Source organism: Parambassis ranga, chromosome 8, assembly GCF_900634625.1.
Source record: "Parambassis ranga chromosome 8, fParRan2.1, whole genome shotgun sequence".
NCBI lineage: Eukaryota > Metazoa > Chordata > Actinopteri > Ambassidae > Parambassis > Parambassis ranga.
In genome coordinates, this window is record NC_041029.1 from 10,623,804 (window position 1) to 10,639,871 (window position 16,068).

Consider the following 16,068-nt stretch of genomic DNA (forward strand, 5'->3'; position numbering starts at 1 on the left):
ATTTCTACAGAATGTGACCTTGAGTTTTTGTTTTTTGGTCAATTTGTTTATGAGCAAATAATAATAATAATAATTTTTATAGTGATGTCAACAGTGGCCATTTGGAAAGAGAAGTAAAAAGAACAAATGAGTTTTCAAACAGATGGAAGACATCAGTATGTCTATTGGGTTAAATTGGCTGTAATGATTCTGTAGTGCAAATCAGGTGAGAAAAAACAACAGCAACCCATAGCAACTAAAATGAGATACACACATTTTTTCTATTATTTATTTATGAGCTTTCAGGGCCGCCACACTCTTAGATGCCACATTTTCCAATAACTAGCTAAATTTAAAGGCAATTTGTTGTTGTTGTTTTTTTTACTGTATAAGTTGGCACAATATCGACTCCATGCCAGCAACTAATTACGTGTTGAATAACTTGAGCGGAACGTAGCATTTGAAATGCTCTCCCCTCCCTTTGAACAGCTGTTCAAAATTTTGGGATTATAAGCAGACTGCTTGAGTTTAAGAACTAGGAGGTCATCCATCTGCTATAACTGCTGCCTCACATCACCATAGAAACAGCTGATCTACCACTGCTGTGCATGTGTGTAATCTGACAATTAAAACTGTAATGTACCTAGTGAGTTGTTTATTTAAACAGTGTCTAATTTGTCCCAGGGCCCTTCAAGCGAGTCAATAAATTCCATCATCCCCACCCCCACCCCCACCCCCCTCACCCGCTTCCTCAGTCAGTTGTGCTGAAATTTTCATATTTACTGCAGGGCGTTGCCCATTTACATAGCCGCACATTGGGGAGATGCCCTTTTAGCTGTTCACAGTTTGGCCACTGCGCAGCTTGAGTGGAGCAGTTGGGGGTTTAGTGCATTAATAAAGGCCACAACACTGTCAGTCGCTGAGGGAGAGGACAGCATTATCTATTCATTTCTGCCAATTGGGGAAGATCACTGGGTGTTATAGTTTCACCTGTTGTGAGGCTTTTTCACAGAAAATTAATATCTTCATATAATTGCTTTTTTCCTATCAGCCAGCTCATGAAAAAAATATAATCGGAGCATAAAAATGGGATCGGAGCTCATTAAAAACTATATGTGAGCAGCAGCAGGGATGCTTAGGGAAGCATGTGTACGATAACTGTACAAGTGTGGCTCCTTTTTGATGTTTTTTCCTGCCTATTCAAGTTCATAATAAAGTTAAAAGGTTTAAACTGTCAGATCAATGGCAGCATCCCTGTAGAGTTTTTTTATATGATGCTGAAAAATAAAAGAGGATCACCCCAAGAGAGATGAGGAATATAATTCCATTATAATGACATTTCTCAAGCAGCAAGAGAACTGTCAGGTCATGAAATAAGAGTGCGTTTGATAGAGGAAAGAGAAAGTGTAGGGATGTGAGAGCGACTTTGACAAGTACAGAATGAAGCATCTCCAAACTAGCAGGTGTTGCTGGTAGGCAAGTAGTTCAGAATCACAGGGGTCAGAGTTCAAATCACAGGTGGGCGTCGTCTTAGATCACACTGCTGCCTGAGCTATGCCCTATGACATCTATGGTCTAGGTTCTTATGCCAAGACATAGCATGAAGATGGGAAGCCTTTAGTCCAAGCCTTCGTGTATACTAGATCATTTTGACACCTATTTCTACTCCCTCATAGCATTAGACAGGCAGGCAGGCAGGAGGCGTGATAATATTGTGGCTGATTGGGACACACTTGGTCACAAGCGCATCAAGTGACAGCTCGCATCAGTGAGTTATGTGAAGAACTGATCATCATCATAAAGCCAAAAACAAGATCTTAATAAAGCATAATTGGCATAATTGCTGTCCTAACTAATCACACTGCTCTGTATGAGTCACTCAGCCCGATATTGAAAATCTAATAGCATGTGCGTGCATGAGAACAGCATTTTAGATAATTATAACATTGCTGCGCTTTTCACTGTGAGAATAAGCAATCCAAATATAACGTCAGTGGGGAGACATCATTTGTCAACTGTCTGGAGATAAAGTGTCGCAGTCACTCATTGGGTGTGATTATAGGGTAATAAAAATCACAGAACTGACTAATGTGAGGGTGAAATCCACATGAGCTAGCGGGCTTTTCCTGCACAACACAAGCCTGGTTTGGACAATTAAACACACATTAGAGAGCTAGTGAGGTGTTTTGTCCCTCCTCGTTGATGCTGGACGTTTCTTTCCATACATGCGCCCTGCAGGTGCTTCAACCTGTTTCAGACTATTTATCATCAGCGGCGCAGAACAACAATGTTGATTGCAAAATCGTGCCTATTATGAGAAGAGGAAGCAGGCAAGAGATATACAACAATTATTCAAAGTGTGCTACCTGACAACCTGACGGGATGAATAGTAATATGATTGTGGCACATTGTGAATCTGACCCTGATCCCCGAACGGGTTTCCACAGAGACGATGACGTCACAGAAGCCGCTGCGGTAAAGCCTCAGAATGCTAATAAGCTCACTGATGTCCAAGATATGTTGTCAGTTACCTGGCAGAGGTGAGTCACTCAGAAGTACACACACACAGCAAAAGAAAAAACAGAGCAGCAAAAACAAAAAGTACAGCGTGTTGAGAGGAAATGGCAGAAGAGCCAGATGGAGAAAAACAAGAGCGAGAGGAAACGTGGGCATGGCTGGTTCATCGGTATGGAAAAAGCCACTGAGCCGTACCTAATCAGACCTGTGTAGCCCTGAGCACACACTCCACCAGGACGCAAAGGCTTGAGCATTTTAAGCTGTGCTGCCCACCTCTTCTCCTCTTCCTGGCTCTGAATTATGAAAGGTCACTAATGTTGTCCCAACCTGCAACTCAGGACACTGCACTGCCATGATTGTCAGCACTGAGACTCCTCAAACTTAGAACGCTTCTTTAGTCTGCATCGACGCTCTCAGACAGGTTTGCGAGTGGATTTAGTTGTGTGACTGTGGCTGCAATATGTGCCTACGGTACACACAAACACTTCTCCGTATATTACAGCAAACTTTGCATTGGTTTTGCAGGCACAGCTGTGTATTATTCTGCGGGCATGTGTAGTTCATAAGAGGGAGGGGACATGGCTGCAGTCCAGAGACAACTGCCCAGTTTTGGATGGCATATCACCAAGTTGGCAGCGATTGCTTTCAGACTGCGAGGCCAGAGCAAGTAACAGAATGGCAACTTTGTAATGTGGACTGCTGCTGCAGCGTTTGCTCTGATGCGATCCCCCCGCAGTTAAATGGCAGCGGTGTAAAAGCCGCCTGGCTCTCACTTGCAAAGAGCAATGTAGAAGTGAGGCGGAGATTGACACCTAAAGACCATGACCACAGATTTATGCATGTTATTTACGCTTGTTATCATGCACTTACATGCGTAAGGAGAACAATAGTATATTCTCTGAGTTGTGCTCTCTTTGTTATGAACAATTGCACCCATCAGTGTGTGTCCTCTGATAAGATAATGAGAAGACCTCATAAATCTGAAAAACATCTACAAATAAACACTCATCACTGTATTCTTTCCAGCAAAGGTCTGCAGTTGAGGGAGTATTTCTGTTTGCTTGTGCAAATGTGTTTAAATACACTTATTTACATTGTGGTTTTTATTTGCATTGCATACATTGTGTGCATCTATGCCTTTGCTTGTGTGGGTCCATGTTTATTTATGTGCCGTGGCAATGCATACATTTCTTGCTGGGCAAAGAGGAACAGATGAACAAACAGCCAGCGAGGGAGGGCCAGCCTAAAGGCTTTTGTGTGCCTGTGTGTGCCTGTGTGTGCACGTGTAAGAAAGTCTAATAACCCTAGCTTGCTTTATGTCCTGTTTCAGTCCAACCTTCAGAGTTTGCTTTGTGTTTCTGGGTGGACGTAACTCTTGTTGATGGCTAAGTTGTGTCAGCAAGATGTGTAGCTTCCCCCCTGCACGACGTATAAATCATTACCTCCCCGCCGAGTGACTTTACACCACACAAAAATTCCATCACCCAGAACAACACCGGCCACAGCAAAGAAACACCCAACAAAGGAAGTCCCCTATACAAACTTTTACTTTAGTTAGAACGAGTATTCACAAACTACATAGAGCCCAGATGCTGTGATCGTTCACACAATCATCACATTTGTCTTCTTGTCTGACTGTATTAGTGAATTAAGTTTATGTGCATTAACATAAAAATCTGGATTTACTTTAATCAGTGACACTGTTTGCTTGTTTAAGCATGTCCATCCTCCCTACAGTCTCAACCCCTCCTAAGTTGAATGATTTCTCACTCATCATCCCTTATTATTAAATAGCCTATTAGTAACAGGCTATCTTTTCATTTCTTTTTGTGTTTTACCACAAATGCCAATTTAAAACTATAAAGCTAAATCAAGCCTAAAAGTTTTGTGAATTTGAAAAAAAAAAGTTTTACCGATTCTGCCCCCCCCTTCTTTTTAAATTAGTAGATCTTCCCCTGTACAGACAGGATATTAAGCTGAACTACTTCTATTTAAATTCAGCTTTCCAAACTGCAGATTAGTTTTCCTCCAAAGATCCATAACCCAACTTTTTCAAGCTAAAGGTGAAGCTCAAAGCTTATTCTTCTCTTCCTTCTTTAGCCAGAATGGCTTCTGTTTAGCAGCACGATGACAGGTCATGGGTCCTCTTCCTGCAACAAGCAGCTGTGTTTTTTTTAAGTTTTAATATTTCTAATTAAATTGCACTGCTGTTAAAAGACAAAAGATGGCCCTCAATTAGGCACCTTACAGTGATACATTTAGCAGTATTTTGTTCATTATCCCCTTCTCTAAAACTTGACACAGATGGAAAAAAAAGCGTCTCACTGGGTAGCTCCTTCGTATGTGTTAGCTGCAGCTGGTGGCTTTTCTAATAACATTTCAGATCACTCACTAACCAGCCACAATTGGTTACGAATAAGCCTCAAACAGCAGAACAGAATGTCATCTTGGGTTATAAATCAGTCTCACACCCCTGGGCTAGGCCTGGAGCTGGGGTCAGGTTCCGGCACATTGCTGCTGGAGGACCACACTGAAAGAGCCCACAGAGCGGTCACCGCAGCCACGCAAGCGTTAAGGCATCTCACGCTGGGTACATTTCCTGCGGCGAAAAAACGAGTGCACATTGGTGTCTTAGCTAAAGGTGGCAGCCACTGGAGAGTTATATAAAAATAATACTCCCCTCGCTTGCATTGCTGTTTCTCCATCTCTGAGTACAGCTTTCATGTACAGCTGGGGAATTCTGGTTAAATATCACTTCATGTAAATGTACCGTAAGCATCTAAATGCTTTTTACTTGATATTCGCAAAGGGTGCACAGTCATTTTTCTGAACATAGGCACGCCAACTGGTAGCCACACATCTGGTTTGGTGCTGAGAAACACAAAGGAAAACAAATGTAGCTCTCAGCGTAAGTTCAGTCATGAAGACTCTATTCCACATCATTCACCTCTTATCTCTATCCCCTTCCCTCTTCACCATCCTAGCACTCTCCTTCACTGCACTGCACTCTGTCTAGTGACCTCCCACATAGTCAGGTGTTTAATAGATGGCACCTCCCTCACCAATCAGCTGTCGATCTGTCCCTCTCCTGCCCAATCATAACGTAGCAAGAGATTTAAAAGTCTCTGTCTCTTCTCCAGCTGTCTCCCGATCGAATCCGGCAACCCTCCTCCACCCCAAGCACCTCCCCATCCTCGCAGTTCAAGGTCTCCCCTCTCCTGCTCTCCTGCTTCTACACCACCACCAGGTCTAGACCCGGGGGGTCTTCGGATCAGCCTCTCCGCTCGAGCTTTCCCCCCTTTCGGACGTGGTCCTCACGACGGGGTCTAGGACGCCAATGCACATTCACAATTATTGTATTAATAAATTCTTTCTCATTCAGTTCGCTGAGTCTCTCATGATTGAAATTACTGTGACTGGAGGTTATGAATCTGGTTTAACCATAAACTCGCTCCTAGATTTTTGCCTCTGCAGATGTGTCCATGATGGACATATTGTAATGTTTACAGTAATAGCTCTCAGCTCTCCTTCCTGCCCCAGTGCCTGAGCCAGACAGTGAAGAAGCGATCACTGAGCTTGCCTCTTCTGCTTTCCAAAAAAAATGAAAGTATTTAAAAATGGATTGTCTGTTTAAACAGGATGTAAAATGAAGCAGAGTATAGATGTATACATCCAGCACTCGCATTCACAAAGGCACTTTCTTTTTTCACAGACAGTTTCCCTGTCCTTGCCTATTATTCCATCTTTATCTCTCTCACACTGATTACTTCCGCAGCTAAGACAATGACACAGGCCCACTCTAAATGGCCAGTTACGAGCAAGAGAAGTGTTCACCATGCCATCACTGGGGAAATTATCCTGTTTGTGATTTAATTTTAGATTTTCAGACTTAATTACTTGTGTGTGGCATTGTGTGTGAGTGTTTGTGAGTGCAGTGTTCACAAATGATCCGTGTGGACAATTATGTAGATTGACTGCAATATAGCACATGCGTGGGCACGAGTAATGATGGCACCAATAATGATAGCTTGACTCAGGCCCCGTCTCCTGGAAACAAGTAACGAGAGCCTTTGTGCTACAGAATAACTGATGAAGAAGAAAAGCTAAGAAGAATTTATAATGGTCTGCATGATAATGGTATGCTTTAGGCAAACTGCAGGAGGGAAAATTAAAACTGAGCTACACATTTCAGTGTGTTATTCTAGATCATTTTTGTTTCAACCTAATATGTTTATTATTACTGTCTATTATTAACATTATAATGCACAAGACGAAAGTATGAAACGGATATTGTCTGTACAAAGACGGAAATAAATGAATGTTCATTACCCAAAACAGGAAAAAGGAGCAATGAATGACATGTCAGTGTTTACGGACCACTGAGGATCATCGTCAAGTCCAGCTACCTTTAATTTAAGTAGATAATTGTCCCATTTTTGCAGTTTCTCCTACTGAAGGCAGCCATGTTGCTGCTTGTTGTGCCACGCAGCGTTATTGTGGAAAGTGACATCTGCACATAACCCTCTATCGCACCTAAATATTTTGTATAATTAAGGGCAACTTAGATTAAAAGCTGTAAACCTCAGCTCCTCTCACACATGACCTCTTTGCCTGTAGGTGCACCTTGCTGCCTACGAGCTGACATCAGCGATTGCTGCTTCCTGTTTTGCTGCACTACTTTCTGAATGCTTTGTGGCACTGGAAGTAAACAGGTGGAACAAAATGAACAGTATATGCATTAAAAAAAACTGGTGCTCTTTAAAAGGATGTTCAAATACAACCGAAGAGAAGAGCTGGATGTATTATTGGTTTGCTTTGGTGCTGGAGTACAATGCTATTTTAATACTAGGTTTAAGAGATACGCACACAGGCAGCATCCACACTAATTATTTACAGAGGTGAACGGCAGCCACTCTGCTCAGCTCAACTCAGCGTCACTGACACATGTGTCTCTTTCTACCATCTGCTCACGGGCCGAACAACAAAAACACGCACACAACCTGAAACGCCACACATCTTCAAAATCACATTTTACAGAGAGCGAGAAACATGACAAAGCAACAACGATACAAGTGAGCCTTGAGCTCAACATCAATATCTCCTATTGATTTCCCTTTTGTCCTGACACAGAAAAATGAACACTTTCACAACAATAGACTGTGCTATTCATTCTTCTGTTCTCTCCCATGCTCTTATCTCTCTTCATTTTCCTCCACAGCCTTTTATTGCTGAGGTTGGAAATAATGACATAATAGCTGTGCAGTTTTTTTTTTGACGATCAGAGGCAGTAGGTGGTGGTAGGTTGCCATTTCCTGTTGGGTAATTTTATCTTCTCGAGTTATGGCACAGGGACTCAGAGGTTAATCGAGGTCAAGGTGAAAATCCTGATCTTTCTAAAAGGACATGTGGGTAAATTGGTTGAAAATATATATTTGCATTACAGAATTATATGCATATAATTATGAAATCCTAAAGCTTTAATTTGCAAAAAAAAAAAATCTAAGTGGCAGCCAAACAGCTCTGCTGGCCTGCAGATACACACTCGAAAGACACGAGAGGAGGAGGCAGGCGCTCCTGGCTCTGGGTTTGTTGAGTGTTTAGTTGGTACTGGTGGGTGTTTTATTGGTATTCTGATAACAAAGAGGCTAAATACTGACCACCCATCCTTGGAGAGATGTGAGAAAAAGAAAAAAAAATCAAATTAGCTGAAAAACAAAGCGGCATCCGCTAAAAAGCTTCCATAGTGACTGGCAGACAGACAAAAGCCACTCCCCCTGGCTCTCCTGAGAGGAAGAGCTGGGCCTCCACTCCTCATGTGGTCACAACACAAACAAGCCAGAATCAAGGACTTCAAAGCAGCCACGCACAAACACCACATACAGGGCCTGTCTGAGACATCTCCGGTCACGTGACTCCGGGCCAGGTGCACTCAGACTGTGTCCTTGGCAAGGCAACATGGTCCCTGGCCCTGTCAGTATTGATCAGCAGCCAATCAGAGCGTCTCTTTCCTTTGAGGTGGCTGTTTTGGGGGGTTAAGCCACCTCCCAGATTGGCTGAGCACCTGCTGCTCTCCAATATGCCCACCCGCTCCCCACAGTGTCACAACAGGCCTCTCATTCACACTCCTTCAAGCCCCCCTCCCCAAATCCCTCCCTCCCTCCCTATCTATCTCCCCCTGCCAGGTGGGACCAAACACATGCCCGCTGTCTCATAAACACAGAGACTTGCCAGCGTTGCCCGGTTAGCTGCAAGGAGTCCTGTGAGACGTCCAAACTATCACACACACGCCGAGCCAAACATTTTCAGGGAGGGACCAGACAGCCAATAAGCAAGACAAATCCCAGAAAACTTCAGCAGCACAAAAGAAGCTAACACATGCGCACGCACACTGAAAATTAATCAGACAATGGATAGTACAACATGACAAAAGCACGGGAAAACTGTAAGAGCTCTCTTCAAAGCAAAGGCCTACAGTATAAAATAATAAAAAGAATTTCAGCTTGAATAAACACAAATCTCTCCACTCTATTTATAGGAATCATAGAAATGCCAAAAAGAAATTGCCTTTCCCTCTCTGTTCATATATTTCCTGCAAAAAGGCAGTGATGGCCAATATGTCTGACCATCAAACCATAGCACCGTCCTGCAAATAGCCACGGGATGTAGGTACTGCATCAGAGAAGCTGATGGAGCTGGACCGTGGCTCCTCGTCGATGATGGATACACAGGTGAAACCAAGCCAATCACTCACTCCCCTCCTCCTCCTCCTCCTCCTCCTCCTCCTCTTCCTCCTCCTTTCTTTACCTCTAAATAACCGCACTCCTGCTCTTTTCTTTTCTATCAGTCTCTCTGCCTCCTCCACCACTGCTCTATTAACCCGTCCCTCTCAGCAGAGGAGCCAGGGCAATCTCAGCCAGGCAAAACCAATTCAACAGACAGTGTAATGCTCTCCACTCCAGCTAAGCTCCGACTGGAGCTCTTGAACTGGAAATTACATTTTCACAGCTTCCTAACACTGAATTAATGCCAATTATAATGTGTGTTAGAGATGAAGATGCAGTGAAAACAGCAGCTATATTTTAAGCCAAAGGGGCGTATTTGTCTAAGCCAAATGTTAACATCACATGGTGACAGCTGCAATTTGTATGCACGGCAATAGACAGCACTTTTTTTTTTTATTCCCACTCATCTTTTTCTCTCCCCACATCTCCTCATCCTAGTGAAGTGGTGTTAAAGTGGAGCTGGAAATACAGGCTGTAAAAAAAAATGAAGATCATGGTAACAGACACATTACCTGCATCATGTACAAATGTGGAGAGAGCAAGACAAAATGCTCCTGTGTCTCAAAGAGAGAGACAATGATGTCAGCAAAGTTAATAGTGACAAAGTATTCTGCTTCAGCTGTTTTTTTTTCCCCACTCCGCAAGTGGCAAAGCATTGTAAGAAAAAGATACTACTCTCAAATGTAATTCGTTGTTCCCATTATCTCTGTTTTTCCTACCAGAGAGTGTTGATGTTCCACTCACTGTGGGGCATTTAGTCAATAAAAACATGTTGTTCCCTGTGGTAATTTAGAGCACTGCCAGCATTCCGGTCCTTAAAGTGAGGAAATGTGAAATTTTAAACAAAGCAATGCAGCTGCTAAATTGAATAAAAGTCCTCCCAGTGTACATATAATTGATTCAGTCCATGGGGGTGCACAATTCAAAATAAAAACAGTTTGTCAAACCTGCACTGGCTTAAGAAAACAAACAAAACATTTGCATTAAGCTGGTTAACATTAATATATACAAACAAGTCTGTTATACCAGAAAAACATGGCCAATGCAGACTGCAGTTCCTCAAGTGGCCACTTGGTGTGCCTGTGATTCTTCTGATCATGATCGCAATGTTTCTTATAAATGAAACCACATGGGGTCACCAGCTCCACTACAATGCTGAGGTGACTCGAATCTAATTTTATTAGGTCTGTATGGACACAAATCCAACCATCAATCCCAATTTTTGATTGAGACACAACTATACGTCTGATTCTACAAATCATGTCAGAATCCATGTTATCCCCTAAAGTCAAAATTAAATAAATTATCAGTAATAGGACATTGGCATGGCTAAACAAATAAACAATGACTGTAATACAACATAACTATGTTAACATTTCATCTTATTTAGCTGTCAATGCTTGCGATTTGTAGAAATATAATTTTGCATTTTGAAGATAACTGAAAAGCTTACAAAGTCAAAAGCCATTAATCATAGTAACTCTGGCTTGCAGCTTCGGAAACCTTTATACATACTTTAAATAATATTATTTTTATGCTACCAACAGCACAAACGCTGCTGTCTGCTTTGTTGTGTTGCTGTTTTTCTAGTGGTGTGATGTGTAGCTGAAATTAGAGCTGAAATATCACACATTGTGCAGTCGGAGTATCACAAGTAAAGCGTAATTCCCAATGATGATCACACCTGTCACCAACACCATCTGGAGCTTCAGCATTCTGTGCTCTCATATTCAGCTCTCATTTTTCTCCCCGCTCGCATCTGTGTGTCCGCAGCCCTTTACCTAGCCCGGGTATGTGTGCTTTTGATAAATCATTTATCAGCAGGTCATGCATCATAGCCTCCTCTGATGGTGGAGACGCTGCATATTTCTTCTGGAAAATATCCAGCTGGTGTGTGCTGTGCTCATCTAATGGCAATTGAGCAAGAATGGATTGCAATGCAGGCCTAAGGTCATGATTGGCAGTGTGTGTATATGTCTATGCACAATGCATACAGGAGTAACTATGACTGTCACACGGATTTACAAAAGAAAAAAAGGAAATAAGCAGAGCATTCAGATATTCAGGTGAGAATCAAGTGTGATGGCTCGTCCCTGGAGGCCGTGCAGTGGTTCTACACACCTCATTAAAATGAGCAGTGATAATGAGAACAAGCTTGATTATCTAGCTAATGACATGTTGTCTAATAAAGCAACCAGGGAATGTACAATACCGCATACAAGTGAACAAACATTTCTGCTCCACTGTCAGATCATAATTGCTGCACTGTGGGCAGATGACCAGTGCTAATAAAGCCTGGGTCAAAGCTGGGAGTTTTCAAAAACATCTTTATTGTCCATTGTATTCATGAGAGTAAGGCCGTTTTCAGACTCTTGCACCTTATTTTGCTATATGGTGACATGTTACTTTTTCAGTCATCAGTATCCAGCCAGATTGCATGGTCATGTGTCCACTGAGCTTATGCGATCACTGAATGTATTTGCTAGATATGATGGATCAAGTGCATGATTGACTGATACTTCCAATAATGCGTCACCTTTAATGAGATACTGTTTCAGATTGATCAATCAAACATGGTACTTGGAGGAAATTACAGTAGTAAGATCTGACAGCAGTAAGATCTGACACACACACAATTGTATAATTTTAACTACATTATTAATGAAATCCACAAACGTTCTTTGCGTTTCCTTTACAGTTGTGGTTATGACACACTATGGTCATTTTCAAGGACCTCAACCTCATGTTATGTTTTCTTGGGCTGCCAAACTGCCAAAGGACAAATGATTGAATTAACCATCTGTCAGTCATTAAACCAACCAGAAGAAGAGGGGAAACGCAACAAGCCAAAGCAAGCAGTAAGGGAAATGTTCATCTGCGTCTTTGAAAGGAAAAGGTGTGTCGTGCTGCCTCCACAGGTAGAACACATCTATAACTGGCTGTACTTTCCTCTCAGGACACTGATTGGTCTGATCTAGTTTCAAAATACATATAATTTGAGCTGGCAAGACATAGAAATACACAAATTGAATGAAATACCAGGGTTGGAGTCCCCCCGATTCCACTAGCTGTTAATTTTCATTTTTATTTTTACAAGGAAATCATTCCCTTCCAATGATCACCATTTTCGGCTACCATCGCAACAACTCCCCTTCCCCACAAACACATAGACACGCAGCTGGAAAAACATGCACATGTTCCAAGGACTAAAATATCGACTTCATGTCACGCTTTACTTTGACATACTGAAAATATTTAGCATGACTCACTAATTTAAGCCTGGTGCATATGTGAATAGTAGACAGAAGACCACTTTGAGCTGATAATTGTTTCAGAACTACCATGTGTGCAATGTTCAGAGTTGTTTTTTCGTTTTTCGTTTTTGTTTTTTCTTTTCATTTTAAGAGGTCCTTAAAACAGCATCAGCAGAGCAGTGGTTGGTTGTACCCCATGTTTGGTTAATTTCTGTGCTGGCCTGCTTACAGCACAGTAACAGGTTTCTGCATCAGGTTCCTGTTAGAGGAAGCACAATAAACTCCTATTGACCGAGAGGCTGCAGCGGGCCGGTGGCTGTCTGCCCAGGAGCATAGGGGGTGTGTTTGTGTGTGCACTCATTTGCTCTTTTCCTTACACAGAACCTCTATTGTGATGTTTCTGGCACTTTGCGCAAACATTTGACTGGGGGCCTCTGCCAGTTCCTCCGCCTGGCTCTCTCTCAGGACTTTAAGAAGACAGACAGGTGAAAAGTTGCATTCTGGATTATTTTTGAATCAGAGTGGTCTTCTGTAAGGAGCAAAACGGCAAATAAAATGTAAGAGAGTCACGATTAGGATACCTTCTCATAAAAAAATCTGATTTTTCCTGCCATTTGCACAGCTTACAAGCTTTGTGCATTCAGGATATATTAATAACTCATTCATTTCTAAAGTGGTTATAGATGGCACCTTATCTTAAAGTCTCCAAATGTCTCTTAAATGTCAGATTATTTTTCTTGCTTTGAACTCTAGCATCTGTAGAAGTATAAGGTCTCATCATCACCACATCTACAGTGCGACAGAGCTGTTGACATTTGGGATGTTTCAGCCATCAGACTGTTGTGTTTGGACAGCGCTGACCTGTGGGATCAAGTGTCAGCCCAGGTGACTGCCCGCCCCCCCTTACAGCAGTTCACCCAGCTCCTGCCCTCCTCCTCTCCCCCGTCACTCATCCTCCTTCCCGCTGAGCGACAGCTCTGTCAGCTACTCAGAAGACCGAGCAAGTCCAGTCACATCTGTTGTTTTACAGGCAGCTTGCGTTCAGCCCCAGGGATCTCATTACAACCCGGCCTGTCGAGAGAATCATCCATGAAGCACTCAGCCACACAGTGATATATACACGCAAACAAGGCTGCATGCTTTCAGACAAAAAAAAATGTGGGCATACGAAGCTCAGGTTTGCAACTTGCCCACCTACATCAACCAAAGTGAGACAAATGAGGATGATGACTAAAGAAAATCTGCAGCTTCAGTGCCACACAAAACCTTAACTGACACCTCTCAGTATTCAGGGCTTGTACAGTATTGTGTTGGTCTGGGATTGAAACTGTCCCTGCAAACACACATAAAGGTAACGCTGCCTTCAAAGTCAAAAAGGCTGCAGTCAGGAGGCAGGGAGCGGCTGGTTCAGACGACCCACTGGCTCAGCGCCGCTTCTCACTGAGACAGGTAGAGTCATTTTGCACCACATCACTGATGTTTTGCTGGGATGATATTAAATGCAAAATGCCGGTGTGTGTGTGAGAGAGAGGTAGGAGACTAAGGCAGTTGAGTAAGGACTGAGTGGTAATGGGGAGGATTGTGAAGGATAGCATGGATAAAAACAGCATGCATGCTGGGAGAGGTATGTTAATGTAAGTCATTGTGTCACTCTAGCCCTGGTGAAGGCAGGCTGGCCATTTACTCCCTAGTGGTAATTACATCTGCACACACACACACACACACAATGCGGTTGTGCTGGCAGCAGTGTCCTTCATCCATGCAGTGATCCTTTGCCATCTCAAAGACATATTAAAGGATAAATCTGGCAAATTTCCATGGTTGCAGCTATAGTTTGATTGATAAGCCAGCATCAGACTGGTCAAGAACAGACATTTACTTGCATCACAGACACTTCTGCTTGGTCTGTCAGGGTCATAATAGCAACATGTACATGATCAGCTGAAAAATAACATCCCTCTAGAAAGCCTTGGGTTGGCCTAAGCCCTCTGCCTATCAGGCTTGGTCCAGTTTTTCTGACCCACTTCAGCTAGCAAGACTTAGAACCCACCCACTCCTTAGAGAGTCACATGGTTTACCAGTCATCTTATTTTGGTGTCAACCTCCAAGACTAAGAGACTAAGACAAAACATTGTGATATTTTTAAAACTCAGTGAGAGTCAGCCAGATTTCGAAAGTAAACACACGCCCCTTTCTCTCAGAGCTCAACCCGAAGCCACGCCTCCCAATCACATGGACGTGCATTACCTGAAGACGAGCTGCGGTCTGTGACTTCGGCCATCATGCACGTACCTCTCTGGTGTGGCAGAGCAGGAAGAGAGTGACAACCAGCCAATACTCCATACAGGGTCCACCCGGAGGATATTTTTAGCATTTTATAGCTTCCACAGATGATTAATATTCTTCGTTTTAATGCGACACTGCCAAACTCATTGGTTGCTATCAGATTGTAAAGAGAAGTTACACTTATTTAACAAAAAGTGCATCCTCCTACCCTACCTATAATCCTCCAAGACTTCAGTGTTAAAAATCACCAACTTTAAAGCAGAAATGACCAAAGAACAATGAAAATACAACTTGTTACAAAAGTAGTTTTATGTGGTGGATCTTACTAAAAAATGGGCAACAAAGCCACACTGAAACCAGATTTGAAGAATATACAATCCATCTCATGTAGCCAGCAAACTCCCAGTACAAGTAATGTCTTTTTTTTTCTTTGAACTCTGACTCCTTCATTTTTCACCACTCTCCATCTCAGTGTCCATTAAATAATTCAGCACACTCCTCACCATCAGTGAACACCACCAACACATGCTCTCATGCGTTTTGTTGGGACGCCGGGCCCACTCTGGTAAAGTGTGTCAGAGATTTCGATCTAGGTGGTGGGTCAAGATCAAGAGTGAACACTAAAATTCATAATTCAGGAGTGTTTTTAAATCTGAAGAAAGCATGTCAGGAGCAGAGAGAGAGTAGATGAGATGATAACCAAGGGAGCCTCAGGTCAACATGCACAGACAACAAGCCTCGGGCCAGAGCAAGGCCACTGTCTTTTCGGTCAACTCACCTGGGCCCGCCGCCGGCGTTTATGCCAACACAGGCTGACTGACTTCACTTTACGACATTTAAACATCCCCGTGCATTCAGAGTGACACTGACAACATCTTGGTTTAAATGCTTTGATAGTTTTGTGCCTGCTGTATCCTCATTTCTGATGGCTACTGTGCTCCATCTGGCAGATTAACCTGCTCATCCAAGTGGAGAGGAAAACTTTCAGCAGACTGAAATCCCACTTTAAAAAGAATTTTAATCCAAAATCTTAATAGTGTACAAGCAGAAAATGGCCTTGATCTGATGCATGGCTGCGAGGCAAGCTCCACCACAGTTTCCTATTTATAATATAATCTCTTGCCAAAGGCTACACACCAGCCTAGACAATCCTTTTTAACCAGCTTCTCATCCAGCCTCCTGTCCACCCCTGTGACAGACTTTTAAATGCTCTCTCCTTACTGCAGCAGAAACATTCTTTAGGGACATAA